This window comes from Bos javanicus, chromosome X (assembly GCF_032452875.1).
Source record: "Bos javanicus breed banteng chromosome X, ARS-OSU_banteng_1.0, whole genome shotgun sequence".
NCBI classification, from domain to species: Eukaryota; Metazoa; Chordata; class Mammalia; order Artiodactyla; family Bovidae; genus Bos; species Bos javanicus.
The window spans coordinates 135,977,119-135,995,487 of NC_083897.1; positions in this window are offsets into that span (position 1 = coordinate 135,977,119).

The following is an 18,369-nucleotide window of genomic DNA, read 5'->3' on the forward strand; positions in this document are numbered from 1 at the left end:
CCCTTGTGGTACAGATAAATCCACGAAGGCAGAAGAGCCATGAGTGGGAGTGGAGTGGAAACTGCCAGTGCCCTCAACCTTGTGGCTCTTTAGTTCCCAAGTAGCCTTGCTGTGGAACAAACTGAGTCTTCTCTTCACTCTGCAGCCCCCTATTTGGAGGGTGATATTGAGCCACGGGAATGAGGTTTTGGAAGCAGCAGCTACAATTCTTTCTCAGAGGGGCGGAAGTGACATACCACTGCAGGGCTGTCAGGGCCAGCAGAGTTGTGGAAAGTTCCACAGAGGCAGCAAATCTTCAGCTCAGCAACACTGAGGTGACAGAGGCAGCTATAGCCATTGTAATGACACCACCGCACAGCCCTGCTAGGAGATTTAGGACCTGCACATTCAGAGACCCCACTTGGCTGGCAGCCACACAGCAAGCCAGGCCTGAAGCTGATAAATGGGCACCTGAAAGGCAGCCCTCAGGGCCCCCAAAATGTCTGGGGAAGGGAAATATGCAAGGCACTGATATTTCCATATAAGCAGATGAAAACTGGGAGCCAAAGGGAATCCAGTATTAATATTAATAGATCTGTATTTGTAGCCAGTATCCATGAAACCATATTTGTCCTCATAAGCTGGTAGAAATGGGAACATTCAAGGCTGCTTAGAGCCACAGACAAGGCTAAACTCTTGATTTCTGCATCCTCAGAATAGAACCCACGCTCTCCACACCCTTCTGCACCCACAGGAATGATGCAAAAGGTTCAGATCCATTTGGAAGACATATTATATACACCTCTTGCTGGCTTCAGGGAAAAAAAAAAAAACTCCAGCACATTCTAATGAAAGTCTGGAAGAGAAAGGCAGCTTCGACATTTGAGTCAAATAGAGACATTTAATTCTCTATTAGGTGCAGTTCAGTTTTATTAAATTGAAAACAATTTGAAAGAAAACTCAATAAGATTGGAATCTTACTTAAATTAATGAGTAATGCTTATTACTCATTGCCATTTATATGGCTCTCAGATGATGAGCTGTTTGCAAGGAAAGAGTTTTAACAAGGCTGTGCAGCAGTGAAATTAGAAAAAAAAAGTTTAAGATATATTATTATAATATAAAAATGTATTGTGATAAGATTTGTTTTATTAAGCAAAAGTATCTGTACGGAAAATAAAACCTTACTGCGTCTCTAATACAAAAACATAGCAAAGTAACTTAAATTCTAAGTCAGGAGGAGGCAAACATTTTCTGTGAGGGGCAGATAGTAAATATCTGTGACTTTGTGTTCCCTACAGCCTCTGTCACAAATAGTCCACTCTATTTGTGTTGCCACAGACAGTATGTAAACCAATGAGTGTGACTGTGTCCCATTAAAACTTTACTACAGATGACTGAAGTGTGAATTTCATGTAATTTTCATGTGTTAGAACTATTAATCTTTTTTTACCATTTAAAAAGATAAACCAATCTTAGCTTGTGAACCATACCAAAACAGAGGCAAGCCAGATTTGGTCTGTGGGCTATAGTTCGTCAACGCCTGTTCTAAGTGGTTGACTCTTCAGGACCTCCTTCAAGTTACTCGATTTTGCAGGTGCTCTTGAGCACACCTTTCCATGGTAGCTCAGCTGGTAAAGAATCTGCCTGTAATGCAGGAGACCCTGATTCAATTCCTGAGTCAGGAAGATCCGCTGGAGAAGGGAAAGGTTACCCACTCCAGTATTCTTGGGCTTTCCTATTGGCTCAGCTGGTAAAGAATCCACCTGCAATGCAGGAGACCTGGGTTAGATCCCTGGGCTGGGAAGATCCCTTGAAGAAGGGAATGGCTACCCACTCCAGTATTCTGGCCTGGAGAATTCCATGGACTGTACAGTCCATGGGGTTGCAAAGAGTCAGACACAACTGAGAGACTCTTTCCCTCTCTCTTGTGCACACCAACTGTACGTAGGTGCTTTACTTTGATTTCTAGTCTACCTGCTTTCTGTTAAGGTTCATCTCAAAGTCTGGTTTGAAATGATGATCCCTGTTTTCCTTCTAACCTTCCTCTCATCTGTCTTTCATCTTCGCCCCAAACTTCTTAGATTTACTCTACTTACAAACTCTTAACACCTTCCAATAACCCAGTCACCTCCCAGATGTCTTTAGTAGATACACTGTGTTGTGTGGTATAATCAATGATATGGGCTGAAAGAGAGCCATTTTGAGTTGTGGAGAGTGAGCTAAATTACACTTGACTTGGAAGAGCCAGTCAATTCAGTGAGCAGACTTTGCTGATAAGAAGACCACTTCTAGCCCTTTGTTGCCCATCCTTTCCTACTTAGGTCATTTGAAGTGCAGGCCAACATGGATTACTACAGTAACTGAGCATCTTACAATTGCATTTTAAGAGCAGAGAAAATGACTTTCATGTTCACTTTCCCAGACAAACACCGATGTGATTCATCCAAAATGAATTGCTACCTGTAAAATACTCCAATGACCTTGTCTTGAAAGGGGAGAAGTGTGTATACATGTGTGTTTCTGTAGGGGTGTATATGTGTGTGTATATGAGAGAGAGAGAGAGAGAGAGAGAATTCAACCAAGAAAAGACTCTCTGCTGTGACATTAATGAAAGCTGAGCTTGGCCTTCCTGATTTCCTATTTACATGTTTGCTTGCTTATAATTCGTGGGTAAAGATCTTCCTGATTTATTCATCAGAGTAAATTTATTGAGTGTCTACTGTGTGCCAGGCACAGTTATAGGAACTTGGGATCCGTTAGTGAACTAGACAAATATCCCTTGCCTTGGAGTGTTTATATTGTAGAGAGGAGAGACAGGAATAAATGATAGATAATGGTTAAGTCAACTGAAATGTGTTAAAAGTTGATGAGTACTATTTTAAAACAAAGCAAAGTGGTTCAAAAGTTCTGGAGTTTGGGGCTTCTAATTTTAAATAAGGTAGTCAGATTAAGCCCATTCAGAGGTTGACATTTGAGCAAAGATTTCAGGGAGGTTAAGGAATTTTGCATGTTGATATCTCAGTTAAGAATATTCAGGAAAACTCTAATCAATGCTCTGTGGTGACCTAAATGGAAAGGAAATCTAAAAAAGAGGCTATATATGTATATGTATACACATATACTGATTCACTGTTCTTCTGTACAGCAGAAACTAATGTAACATTGTAAAGCAATTACACTCCAATAAAAATTAATTTAAAAAAAAGAATATTCAGGCAGAGTGAATAGCTAGTACAAAGGCCCTGAGATTTCAGTATGCATGGTGTTACCTTTTGTGAGCTATTCCTGAATAAGAAAATTTTAACCTTGAGAGTTTATCTCTCATGAAATTACTAGCATCGCTAGACCCCCTCACAAATAAAGTGACTCAAACTTGTTCTTTGACTACTCCCTTTACTCCATCTTACTCTGGATAATACCATAGTATAGTCAGACCTCAGTGATATTGCAGGAGCAGTTCCAGACCACCACAATAAAGTGAATATCACAGGAAAGCAAATCACATGAATTTTTTGGTTTCCAAGTGCATATAAAAGTTACGTTTACACTGTAGTATACTTTATCAAGTGTGCAACATTATGTCCTTAAAAAACAATGTGCACACCTTAGTTAAAAAACACTTTGTTGCTAAAACATGCTAACCATCATCTGAGCTGACACCAAATTGTACTCAACTTCTTCAAAGGCCTCTGACTGTTGATAGCTTGACCTCTTCTCATAGTCACAAATGATCTTAATGGCATCTAGAATGGTAAATCCTTCCCAGAAGGTTTTCAATTGACTTTCGTCAGATCCACCAGAGGAATCTGTAGCCTTATGAAAAGTATTTGTTAAATAAGACTTGAAAGTACAAATTACTCCTTTATCCATGAGCTGAAGAATGAATGTTCTGTTCAGTTCAGTTCAGTTCAGTCGCTCAGTCGTGTCCGATTCTTTGTGACCCCATGAACCGCAGCATGCCAGGCCTCCCTGTCCATCACCAACTCCTGGAATCCACCCAAACCCATGTCCATTGAGTTGGTGATGCCATCCAACCATCTCATCCTCTGTCGTCCCCTTCTCCTCCTGCCCTCAATCTTTCCCAGCATCAGGGTCTTTTCCAATGAGTCAGCTCTTCACATCAGGTGGCCAAAGTACTGGTGTTTCAGCTTCAACATCAGTCCTTCCAATGAACACCCAGGACTGATCTTTAGGATGGACTGGTTGGATCTCCTTGCAGTCCAAGGGACTCTCAAGAGTCTTCTCCAACACCACAGTTCAAAAGCATCAATTCTTTGGTGCTCAGCTTTCTTTATAGTCCAACCCTCACATCCATACATGACCATGGAAAAACCATAGCCTTGACTAGACGGACCTTTGTTGACAAAGTAATGTCTCTGCTTTTTAATATGCTGTCTAGATTGGTCATAACTTTCCTTCCAAGGAGTAAGTGTCTTTTAATTTCATGGCTGCAATCACCATCTGCAGTGATTTTGGAGCCTCCAAAAATAAAGTCAGCCACTGTTTCCACTGTTTCCTTATCTATTTGCCATGAAGTGATGGGACCAGATGCCATGATCTTAGTTTTCTGAATGTTGAGCTTTAAGCCAACTTTTTCACTCTCCTCTTTCATTTTCATCAAGAGGCTTTTTAGTTCTTCTTCGCTTTCTGCCACAAAGGTGGTGTCATCTGCATATCTGAAGTTATTGATATTTCTCCCAGCAATCTTGATTCCAGCTTGTGCTTCATCCAGCCCAGCATTTTGCATGATGTACTCTGCATATAAGTTAAATAAGCAGGGTGACAGTATACAGCCTTGACATACTCCTTTTCTGACTTGGAACCAGTCTGTTGTTCCATGTCCAGTTCTAATTGTTGCTTCCTGATCTGCATACAGATTTCTCAGGAAGTGGATCAGGTGGTCTGGTATTCCCATCTCTTGAAGAATTTTCCAGAGTTTGTTGTGATCCACACAGTCAAAGGCTTTGGCATAGTCAATAAAGCAGAAGTAGATGCTTTTATGGAACTCTCTTGCTTTTTTGATGATCCAATGGATGTTGGCAATTTAATCTCTGGTTCTTCTGTCTTTTCTAAATCCAGCTGGGTGACCATGAGCAGGTTATATTTTGAAAAGAATCATTTATCCTGAGTAGTAGATCTCAACTGTGGGCTTAAAATATTCAGCAAATCATGTTGTAAACAGATGTGCTGTCAGCCAGATTTTACTGTTACATTCATAGAGCACACGCAGAATAGATTTACCATAATTCTCAGGGGCCTTAGGATTTTCAGAATGATATGTGAACATTGACTACAACTTGAAGTCACCAGCTGCATTAGCCTCTAACGAGAGAGTCAGCCTGTCCTTTGAAGTTTTGAAGCCAGACATTGACTTCTCCTCCCTAGCTATGGAAGTCCTAGATGGCATCTTCTTCCCATAGAAAGCTGTTTCATCTACACTGAAAATTTGTTACTTAATGCAGCCACCTTCATTCATTATGTTATCTAGGTCCTCTGGATAACCTGCTGCAGCTTCTGTCTGCAGCAGCACTTGATTCTTCACTTTGCATTTTTATGTTAGGAGATGGCTTCTTTCCTCAAATCTGATGGACCAGTCTCTGCAAGTTTCAGACTTTTGTTCTGCAGCTTTCTTACCTCTCTCAGTCTTCACAGGACTGAAGAGAGTTAGGGACTTTGCTCTGGATTAGGCTTTGACTAGAGAGAATGTTGTGACTGATGTGGTCTATCCAGACCAGTAAAACGTTCTCCACATCAGCAATAAGGCTGTTTTGCTTTCTTACCATTTGTGTGTTCAGTGAACTTTTAGTTTCCTTCAAGAACTTTTCCTTGGCATTTACAACCTGGCTAACTGTTTGGTGCAAGAGCCTAGCTTTTGACCTATTTTGGTTTCTGACATGCCTCCCTCACTAACCTTAATCATTTCTAGTTTTTGACTAACAGTGAGAGACATGTGACTCTTGCTTTCACTTGAATGTTTTAGTATGGTTACTAATTGACCTAATTTTGATATTGCTGTGTCACAGTAAATAGGGAGACCTGAGGAGAGGGAGAGGGACAGAGATGAGGAACAGCCTGTCGGTGGAACATACAATATTTATCGATTAGATTTGCCATCTTAAGAGGGTTAGGTTCATGGAGCCCTAAAACAATTATAATAGTAACATCAAAGATCACAGATCACTACCCCAAATATAATAAGGAAAATTTTTGACATGGAAACATGAAGTGAGCAAATACTGTTGTAAAATATGATGTTCACAGTCTTGCTTAACACAGGGTTGCCACAAACTTTCAATTTGTGAAAAACACAATATCTGAAAAGAACAATAAAGATAAAGCACAATAAAATGAGGTCTGCCTGTGAAAGTTTCTGATCTGAAGCTTAACTGACTCCCTAGAATCCCCTCTCTTATTCTGGGATGAGAAGTAGCAAAAGAAAGAGACTAAAATCTAAACTTCCAGGTGAAGATTTAAATCCCAATTCTGCCTAATAGAAGGCATGGGACTTTGAGCAATCTGCAAGCTTTAGTTGCCTTAACTCTAAAGTGGACAAAATAATAATAATATCTAAATCATGTGGACTTTTGTATCAATTAAATAGAATATTAAATAACATAGTGCATGTCAAAATAATAATTATACAGTGGGAGGAAACTTTGGAAGGTGATGAATATGTTTATGGCCTTGATGATGATGATGATGGCAGTTTTCTAAATGCATTTTTATCCCCAAACTCATCGAATTTTATATATTAAAAGTGTACAGCTTTTGACGTGTCAGTCATACCTCAATTAAGTGGCTTATATAATATAATAAACATTTGAATAGTGCATGTAAAATACTTGACACAGGGTCAGTCACATATATTTTTTACTATCATTAGGTACTATTTTTGTACTTTCTGCCTTGAAAAAATAACTTTGATGTTTCATAAAGAATTTAATAGAAGAAATTTCATGGCTCAAGATTTTCATTTTGAATTTGTCCAAAGCAATTTATCTTAAGTGGTAAATTAGGAGCTCCTAACCTCCTCGTGGACTTATAAATGAATATGCCTGCACTAGTGGTATTATTACCCTTTGTTTTTCTGATGAACCTTGTATGTAAAACTATTATTTTCCTAAATGCAAAAGCTTACTATGTGCATAAATATACACTCAAGGGGGGAAAAATGATAATGAAACCAGCTGCTTAGTTTTAAAAAAATACCTTTGTGATATTTTCCTCCCTTTTCATTTTGTAGAATTTTGAGATTACATGATCAAAATCTCTTCCAGAGAAAATTGCCCAAGATGAGAATCTTGCCATCTATAGCAAAAAGATGAGTCCTGTGATATGGTACAAGTAATTGCCATAAAGTTTAATGAAAATCTGTTCCAATACAGTGAAAATCAAAGAGCAAGAAATATCTACTTTGCTGGAAGCAGCAGTGAGAGGGAGGAAAACCTACCATGTTTCAGAAATAAATGTGAGGATTTGAACTAGCAGGCATAAGAAAGGGAGGAAATAATGACAACACCATGCCTCAGAGAATGTTATCTAATTAAGCAAAATGATAAACCTCCAGTCAGGACATAGTCTCACGTTCTTAGCAATTTACACTAAGAGGGAAGGAAGGAGCCAAAGCAATAACTAGATGGAGATAAATTAGTGTTTTCATTTCTGGTGAGCGTTCGCACGCACATTAGTGTCAGCATCAGTACACTTGGTTCTCTGTGTGCTTTTAAAAATGGAGAGACCAAGCAGAGAAAAACGTTTTATTCTCATTTCACATTCAACAGGCTAATTGCATAACGTGAACAGAAACACATAACCTTCCTCCAAAGGTTTTCAAATCTTTCCAAACAAAAGCTTTGTTCCATAATGCATCCACCAGACACATTTAAAGGGACTTCTCCCCAAAGCTGGGTCTTTTCCACCAGGCTGAGAAAAAGGAGTGAAGGAGGAAGGTCATTGGAGGCAGACAGACTAGGCTCCCAGGCTTTGCCACTTGGCCACTGTGTGATCTTCAGCAATTTACTTGGACTTCAGAGTCTCTCTTTCGTCATCTCTGAAAGGGAAGGAAATGATACCGTCTTACAATAGCAACCTCCCATAGGTGTCTTGGGATACTCTGAGGACCTCCGTAATTCCCATTAACCACCCATCCACAAAGTCATCACAAGTAAAGATAAACTAAGTACAAATAGTGTGATTGCCCTGAAAACAAAGCTTCAGGCTAAATACTTAAACTCTTCCTTCTTCTCATTTCCTGCATCCATCCCACAGGGAACTGAATCACTGTTTCTAAGACCCTCCATGGAATGAGTCTTAGTTACAAGACTTTCGGAGAAGGCAATGGCACCCCACTCCAGTACTCTTGCCTGGGAAATCCCATGGACAGAGGGGCCTGGTAGGCTGCAGTCCATGGGGTTGCTAGGAGTCGGACACAGCTGAGCAACTTCACTTTCACTTTTCACTTTCATGCATTGGAGAAGGAAATGGCAACCCACTCCAGTGTTCTTGCCTGGAGAGTCCCAGGGACAGGGGAGCCTGATGGGCTGCCATCTATGGGGTCGCACAAAGTGACTTAGCAGCACAAGACTTTGGTTGTAAGATATAGAAGTCCATTCAAACCAGCTAAACAAATGTTTCTTAGAAGGGTGCTAGCATATCTCTTGGAGCCCACAAAAGATCAGAACTTGGAACTGGGAAGCCATTAGCCACCCAGGCAGATCTCTGGGTTCCTCCTTCTGCTTCTTTCTACATATGTATTTCCAAATTTGATGTTTTAAAATCCAAAAAGGACTCTAGAACACAAACTTTAGAATATTAAACATGAAAAATAATTTTCCTTGGATTTGACAATTCTGATCAATTCTAGAAACAGGGGCCACAGATTTTAGGTAGGTAATTTGAATGCCTTCTATGTAGTTGTTGTTGTTCAGTCGCTAAGTTGTGTCCAACTCTTTGCAACCCCATGGATTATAGCATACCAGGCTCCTCTGTCCTCCACTGTCTCCCAGAGTCTGCCCGAATTCATGTCCATTGAGTGGGTGATGCCATCCAACCATCTTGTCCTCTGCCACCCTCTTCTCCTTTTGCCTTTCATCTTTCCCAGCATCAGGGTCTTTTCCAATGAACTGCCTCTTTGCATCAGACGGCCAAAGTATTGGAGCTTCAGCAACAGTCCTTCCAATGAATATTCAGGGTTGATTTCTTTTAGGATTGACTGGTTGAATATCCTCACAGTCCAAGGGACTCTCAAGAGTCTTCTCCAACACCACAGTTCAAAAGCATCAGTTCTTCAGCTCTCAGCCTTCTTATATTCTAACTCTCCCATCCATACATGACTACTGGAAAAACCATAGCTTTGACCGTACAGATCTTTGTCAGCAAAGTGATGTCTCTGCTTTTTAATATGCTGTCTAGGTTTGTCATAGCTTTTCTTCCAAGGAGCAAATGTCTTTTAATTTTATGGCTGCAGTCACTATCCACAGTGATTTTGGATCCCAAGAAAATAAAATCTGTCACTGCTTCCACTTTCTCCCCTTCCATGTTTGCCATGAAGTGATGAAACAAGATGCCTTGATCTTAGTTTTTTGAATGCTGAGTTAAGCCAGTTTTTTCACTCGTCTCTTTCACCCTCATCCAGAGGCTCTTTAGTTCCTCTTCACTTTCTGCCATTGGAGTGATATCATCTGCATATCTAAGGCTGTTATTTCTCCTGGCAATCTTGATTCCAGCTTGTGATTCATCCACCCTGGCTTTTCACATGATGTACTCTGCATATAACTTAAAAAAGCAAGGTGACAATAAACAGTCTTGTCATACTCCTTTCCCAATTTTGAACCAGTGCATTGTTCCAAGTCTCTGTGTCTTCTACATAGAGAGATACACTATTCAGCAAGACTAGTGGAACGCTGTCACCAAGCAAGCACATTTTTATTTCCCATTGCCCTATTTCAGTTCCCCCAGGTGGGGCTAGTTCTTCCCCTGTCCCAGAATTAAAACTGGGATATGCAATTACTTTTCTGCTTATTCTTAGGTAATTCAAGAGTCTATGTTAACTTTAAATTTTGGAACACAGTCTCCAATCAGTGTGTTCTCAGTCCCATATGATAATGAACCCTTCAGTCTTCATTTGAAGATTCTTATTGCCCTCTCCTGGGTCTGGTGTGTTGCACACACATACAAAAAAAAAAAAAAAAAAAGGAAAGAAAGAAAAATATGCCTCCCTGGCTTTCTCCTGCAGGCAAAGATTTGCCTCAACACTTTCATCTCCTTGATGAGTCTGAGAGGTTAAGATTTGTTTACTCTTTGCAAGTTTTGCATGATGGTCAGTCTCACAACCTGATGTGGAATCTAACCCCATACTCTGTGGTATCCGTCCCATGGGTCCCCTGACCCTCTGCTGTGAATGCAGCTGCCCACTCCCCTGCCAGCTTCACCACACTGGGCAATTGTGCTTGGCAGTTGGGGTGGCCTGGCTACAGAGAGATGCCTGGGAGTCTCACTCCCTCACCCAAGGCAACAAAGGACTGTGTGATGTGAAGGCACCAAAGCCCTACTTCCTGGCCTCGAGTTGGGGCAGACTCTGGTGCTATTCGTGCTCCAAAAATCCCCGAAGTTTTGTACCAAGGTTACACTTCACCTGGAAAACACATTCTTGCTTCATTTCTCCTTCCCTGGTCAGCTTTCTTCACACCTTTACTGACTTTTCCTCTAAGCTTTCTCAATAAACTATTTACATGGAAATCTCTGTCTCAGGCTGTTTCTAGAGAATACCATCTAAGACAGCCACATGTTGTACCTTGGTTCCCCAGTCAAAGCTTTCAGTTAGCACCTTGTTATACCAGAAGCTCATTATCCTGTATTATCCTAGTCCTCTTCCACTGGAACAGTGATGTCCTCCTGAACACTTTTTAATACTCAATAAGGTATTACTTTGCCTCATAAAAAAAAACCCTTGCAATTCTCAATTCTCCCTATCTTCTCTTCTGGCTCCCCCACCCCCAGTCAAAAAAAAAAAAAGAGAGAGAGAGAGAGAGATCAATATGGCTTTTCTTTTTTTCTCTCTTTTTTAAAATCATATATTTGGCTATCCAATACCTAACTCTGAATACCAGTATTTTCCAGTAAATCAGAAAGGAGGATTATCTGTCAACTCTGAAAGGAAAATCAAACCAAGATGCACAAGCAGAAAAAAAAAATCAATTTTCTCCAGGTTATTCACCTACATCATTCCTTCAGAGTAGAAACAAAGCAAAAGAATTGCTTTGTTCTTTCAGACAACCTGGCCCCAAGGAAGCAGAAGGAAAAGATGAACTCCGAGTTGCCTGGACTTAAAGCCTTCCTGTGAGTAAATAATGTGCATTAAAAGGTCACTCTTGATTCTTTTCGCTCAGTTCTCATGTACAAAAATGTCTGTTTGCCAAGAAGAGCATTTTGTCCTGGGGTGAAACCGAGCCCACAGAAAGGCAACATTCATCCAACCAGCCATGACAGGTGAAGGCAACCTTAAATGCCTCCCACCCAACCACAGGAAACGAGATGGGAGGTAAGAAAGTTCTCAACAGTGCTCTAGCACAGAGGTCAGCTAGCTTTTTCTGTAAAGCGCCAGATAGTAAATATTTTTTACTTTGCAGGCTATACCAACTCTCTTCCAACTGCTCAATTCTGGCAGAGTAGCTGGAAAGCAACCCTAGGCGGTACTTAAAAGAAGGGGTGTGGTCATCTTCCATTTAGACTTTATTAATGGCCACAGAAATTTGAACTTTATATAATTTCCATGTATCTCAAAATATTCTTCTTTTAATATTGTCCAACCATTTAAGGAAATATTCTTAGTTCATGGACCAACTGAAAACAGGGTGGGCTGAATGTAACCCAAGGTCTTTGGTGTGCCAACCCCTGCTCTAGGTCACAGGGTAGAATTTTGCCTCTTTGATCCTTCAGGACTGTAAGTTAGCTGTTAAATTTAAAAAGTCAGTTAAAGTAAGGAATCATAAAAATAATAATAATTATCTTAATAAATTACTTTAAATAACAACACATCAATGTATATGCACTTACTGATTCCTTCAGCATAGGGCCATGATGTTTGGTTTTAGCAGAAGTCTACCAGTGAAGCTTCAGGTGGCCTTCCTCAGGACTTTGACTATTTCTAGTTCAATTTAGTCTCAAGCAGAATTAGAATTTAAAGCTGTTTGCAAATTCATTTAAGGCACAGCATCGTTCTAATCTTTATAAACTTCTCCAATATTTTGTGGTTGTGCTCCTCACACTTTTTGACAACATTTCCGAAAGTTGCCTCTACAAGCATTTTCTCAAAGCACCCAACTCAGTTACTTAGTATAGCAATTATCTTCCTTATTAAATTGTATAACTGCTATGACAAAAAGAGTAGCACAAACAAGTGTAGAAGCAAATGCAATGAATACTTGATAAGCACAGATCCTAACAGTGGGAACAGGTGTGTGTGTGTGTATGTGTGTGTGTGTGTGTGTGTGTGTGTTTGACACCAGCTTACCAGGCACAAGCATTGGGAACAGGTGTGTGTATGTGTGTGTGTGTGTGTGTGTGTGTATGTGTGTGTGTATGTGTGTGTGTGTGTGATTGACACCAGCTTACCAGGCACAAGCATTGTGAACAGGTGTGTGTGTGTGTGTGTGTGTGTGTGTGTGAGAGAGAGAGAGAGTGATTGAGACCAGCTCACCAGGCACAAGCATTCAGTGGGCAGTAGGCATCAGTCGCTGCTTTCCACTACCATTAACCCAGCAGTCAGCTGAGTGGAGTATCCTGCTTTCTGATCATGCTCTTCCAGTGCTTGTACCAAATATGGGAAGGAAAAATCATATAAGGATTTTACATCTTTTTATTGCAAGAAGTTAGTGGAATTGCATTTCCCAGTGTTTAAAGCAAGAGCATGCTTAGCTCCCCTCAAAAGTAATATATTTGTCATTTTCTTCTTCAGCAAAGATAAAAGACCAATTCAAATAAGTTAGCCCATGATCTAGAAGGAACATATTGAGTCTTCCCAGGAGGGATCGGTGCTCTCCCACAATCATGGGTATGCTCTGCTTTGGATAGCAGTGGGAGTGAGTTTTATGGATGGAAATTAGTACAGCTGTTGAAGGAATGTCAAGCTGATTAGAGCATAATCATCATGAAAACATAGTCAAAATGTAGTGGAATGAGCCAAAAGGGAATTAGGAGAGAAGAGAAACAAGGGTAACCCAAACAAAAGAATTACCACATTGCCCAAAATAAACATGTCATCTCTTTAGCACTTTAATTCCAAAGCTTTTATCTTCTCCAATGAGCACGGTATCAGTGAAAAATGAGTTACTATCTCTGAATTATTTGTACATATCTTCTTGGATCTCTCCAGGAGAATATGACCATCCATTATAATTAATCCTTTTTTATTCTCATGAAATACAAGTGGCTTTTAGCCTCCATTTCAGTACAGGTCATCCATTTCTGCAGAACCTCCACTGCACTCTGATGGATGTTCAGTCCATTCTTACCTGAAGGGTTCATCCTTTTTCACACTGTCCTCAGTACTAATGTAACCTGAGATCATTGACACAAGAAGGACCAACATTTGAACACCCAAACTTCTGACTGGGGCCTCCTATTCTGATCTGATATTTTGAAAAATACTTTTGATTTTTTAAAATTTTTTGTTATAGTTGATTTATAATGTTGTGTTAGTTTCAGGTGTATGGCAAAGTGAATCAGTATAACAATATACATATTGTTGTTGTTTAGTCGCTAAGCTGTGTCTGACTCTTTTGTGACCTCATGAACTGTAGCCTGCCGGGCTCCTGTGTCCACGGAATTTCCCAGGCAAGAATACTGGAATGGGTTGCCATTTCCTTCTCCAGGGGATCTTCCCAACCCAGGGATCAAACCTGTGTCTCCTGCATTGCAGGCAGATTTTTTACCACTGAGTCACCTGGGGAGCCCTATATGTACATATATCCATTCTTTTTCACATTCTATTCCCATATAGGTTATTACAGAATATTGAGTTCCCTGTGCTGTATAGTAGGTCCTTATTAGTAATCTACTTTATATATATAGTAGTGTGTATGTATTAATTGCAATTTCCTAATTTATCTCTCCCCCTCCCCATTTGGTAACCAAACTTATTTTATAATAAGTTTGATTTTGAGAACTGTGAGTCTGTTTCAGACTACAGTTCTTTTCTTCTCTAATTTTTGTATTTGAAAACAATTTAAGTTATGAAACAAAGAGTATAAAGATGATAAATTTTATTTACTCATACAAATAAGGTCATTTGTATCTTTTCCTATTAGATTCCACATATAAGTGGTATCATATGATACATGTTTTTGTCTGTCTGACTTACTTCCCTTAGTATGATAATCTCTAGGTCCATCCATGTTGCTGAAAATGGCATTATTTCATTCTTTTTTATGGCTAAATAATATCCCATTATATATCTATACCACATCTTCTTTATCCATCCATCTGTTGATGGACATTTAGGCTGCTTACATGTCTTGGCTATTGTAAATAGTGCTTCTGTAAACATCAAGGTGCATGTATCTTTTTGAATTGTGGTTTGCCACAGATATAGGCCCCAGAGTGGGATTGCTGGATCATATGGTAGAGCTCTGAACTATTGTTGCTCTTTAAATAAGTGTGGAGGGCTTCCCTGATGGCTCAGAGGTTAAAGCGTCTGCCTGCAATGGGGGAGACCTGGGTTCTATCCCTGGGTCAGGAAAAACAAATGTGTTTTATAATACCCATGGTATTATATATACTATATATACTATAATATTATACATATTATATATACTCAAACATATGACTCCTTTGACCAAAACCATCCCAAAGAAAAAGAAATACAAGAAGGCCAAGTTGTTGTCTGAGGAGACTTTATGGATAACTGAGAAAAGAAGAGAAATGAAAGTCAAGGGAGAAAGGGAAAGATATACCCAACTGAATGCAGAGTTCCAGAGAACAGCAAGGAGAGATAAGAAGGCCTTAAAATGAACAATGCAGAGAAATGGAGGAAAACAAGAGAATGGGAAAGACTAGAGATCTCTTCAAGAAAATTGGAGATATACAGGGAACATTTCATGCAAGCATGTGCATGATAAAGGGCAGAAATAGTAAGGACCTAACAGGCTCCTTTGGATAAGACAATGGCACCCCACTCCAGTACTCTTGCCTGGAAAATCCCATGGATGGAGGAGTCTGGTAGGCTGCAGTCCATAGGGTCGCTAAGAGTCGGACACGACTGAGCGACTTCACTTTCACTTTTCACTTTCATGCATTGGAGAAGGAAATGGCAACCCACTCCAGTGTTCTTGCCTGGAGAATCCCAGGGACAGGGGAGCCTGGTGGACTGCCGTCTATGGGGTCGCACAGAGTCGGACATGACTGAAGTGACTTAGCAGCAGCAGCAGCAGCAGCAGCAACAGACTCCTTGGAAGAAAAGCTATGACAAACCTAGACAGCATATTAAAAGGTAGAGACATCTCTTTGCCAAGGTCCATATAGTCAAATCTATGGTTTTTCCAGTAGTCACGTATGGATGTGAGAGTTGGACCATAAAGAAGGCTGAGTGCCAAAGAATTGATGCTTTTGAATTGTAGTGCTGGAGAAGACTCTTTTGAGAGTCCCTTGGACTGCAAAGAGATCACACCAGTCAATCCTAAAGGAAGTCAACCCTGAATATTCACTGGAAGGACTGATGCTGAAACTCCAATACTTTGGCCACTTGATATGAAGAGCCGACTCATTGGAAAAGACCCCAATGCCGCAAAAGATTGAGGGCAGGAGAAGGGAACAACAGAGGATGAGATGGTTGCATGGCATCACCAACTCGATGGACTTGAATTTGAGCAAACTCCAGGAGGTAGTGGAGGACAGAGGAGCCTGGCCTGCTGCAGTCCATGGGGTTGTAAAGAGTTGGACATGACTTAGCAATTGAACAACAGTGACTCCTTTAGAATTAGGCAGATGTGAGGAAACAGAAGATGAGGGAGGAGGAATGTTCGTAGTTTGTCTTATAGTGCCTTAAGCTGTCATTGTCCTCTGTGAGCTTCATAGATGATTAAAGTTACCTCCTGAGACATGTGAAGTCCTCATCACTGTTTCTCGACTGATCTCTTCTGTACTGACTTCCCTTCACTAGGAGATACATGTATCCTTTACACACTGGACATTTCCTAGTATCAGTTCAGTTCAGTTGCTCAGTCGTGTCCGACTCTTTGCGACCTCATGAATCACAGCATGCCAAGCTTCCCTGTCCATCACCATATAGCTTCTCCCAATATTTCTCTTTCTCTCTTTCCCCTCTCCCATTCTCTCTCTCTCTCACTCTCTCTCCAGGAAACACTCCAAATTGCATGTCATACATCCCCAAAGAGAAATTCAGGCCATCTGAATATAAAAGCCTTCTCTTGGCTCTAGAGACAAAGTGGTTTCTCAGTCCTTCCTGAACCCTTTTTTCATTTCTTGGGCAGGAGTCTGACTTCACTCTTTCTCAGGCAAGAGTCAGACACCAGTTTCTGCATCTCCAAACAGGCACATCTCAAACTCTTCTCAGTGCTTTCCTTCCTGGCCCTCTGCCAAGGATAGGACTAGAATATAGCATATAGAATATAGTTCCCACCCCACTTCTGAAGGGAGCGAGAACCCACAGTTCTGCAGCAGTCCTCTTGCTTCAGCAATCTTTACAAAGTCCTCTCTCTGATGCCTTTTATAGTATAGCCCTAATATGGCTGAGGGGTTCGGGAGTTCTGGAGCATAGTCTTGGACTCATTTCCTTCAAATCACTTAGGATGGTTTGGCTGACTTATTTTTGGACTTTCAACTGTATGGTCATTTCTTGTCTGGCCTGAAACTTCAATCTTAGCATGGTTATACATGCAAAATTCCATAACCTAGAGACAGTTGCTGAAAACACCCTTTTATATATTTAAAATATATATTTCTTAACAAACATGAGATTATTTTGTAACCTGAATTTTTTCCAGTTAACAATATGTTCTGAGCATCTTTCCATGTCCATAAGTCTCTACATCAACATTTTAATGTGTAAAAGCTATTCCATTATATGGAAGCTACCATTACTTAATCAATTCTTTCTTGACATAGTTCAGGCTGTTTCTTCTTCCTATTATGACAAATGATCCTGTGAAATATACCTTTATTTATATACTTCAATGCATTCAATTATTGAACTAATAGTTAACTGAGTACCTATTAAGAGTACTGTGATTTCCTTGGGATAAATTTCTTGATGTGGAGTAGTACATTTTGACATGCATATTTAAAAATATATGTATTTCTAAATTGCTCTTCAGATGTATGTGTGTTTGTATACATGTTTGTGTGAGTGAAAGAGAGAGTGTATTTAGTCCTCAGAAAAAGATACTTCTTTTGGGAAACTTCACTATTGGGGAGAATTAATGTAATATCCAACGCAGGTCACACATGTGTTTACTTAGCTCCTAAAGATTATTGAATCTCCCTTTTTTTTTTTTACTCTGAACTAATTTTAGACTTGCATAAAGTTACAGAGACATAGAATTTCCTTCTATCCCTCTCCAGTTTTCCTGTTGGCTGCATCACAGTTATCAAGACCAGGAAATTGATATTAGACTATTAGTAAGTAAACTGCAGAACTTATTCAAGTTTTATCAATTATTTCCCTAAGGTATTTTTTATATTCCAGAAACTTACCCAAGATTTCCCTTTGTATGCAGTGCTTCCCCGGTGGCTCAGCTGGTAAAGAATCTGCCTGCAATGCGGGAGACTTGGGTTCGATCCCTGGGTTGGGAAGATCCCCTGGAGAAGGAAAAGGCTACCCACTCCAGTATTCTGGCCTGGAGAAGTCCATGGACTGTATAGTCCATGGAGTCCCAAAGAGTTGGACACGACTGAGCAGCTTTCACTTATTTCCCCTTGGTCTCCTCCAGTCTGTAACAGTTCTTTAGTTTTCCCCTGTCTTTCACGATGCTGAAACTTTTGAAAAGTACTGATTGGCTATTTTGTAGAATGTTTCTAATTGGGCTTTGTCTGATGTTTCTAACATTTCGATTGAAGTTTTGCATTTTTGGCAAGAGTACATCATATCAAGGGACTCATGATGTTGATGTGTCTTATTACTCGTGATGTTGACCATGATCTCTTTAGAAGTGCTATTCTCAGGACTTCCCTGGTGGTGCAGTGGCTAAGACTCCGTGCTCCCGATGCAGGAGGCCTGGGTTCAATCCTTGGTCAGGGAACTAGATCCCATATGCTGCAACTGGTGCGGCCAAATAAATAAATATTTTAAAAAAGAAATACTATTCTAACGCTACAGAAGGAGAGCAGAAATACTATTTATAGGATGTAAACTATATACTAGGTGCACTGCAT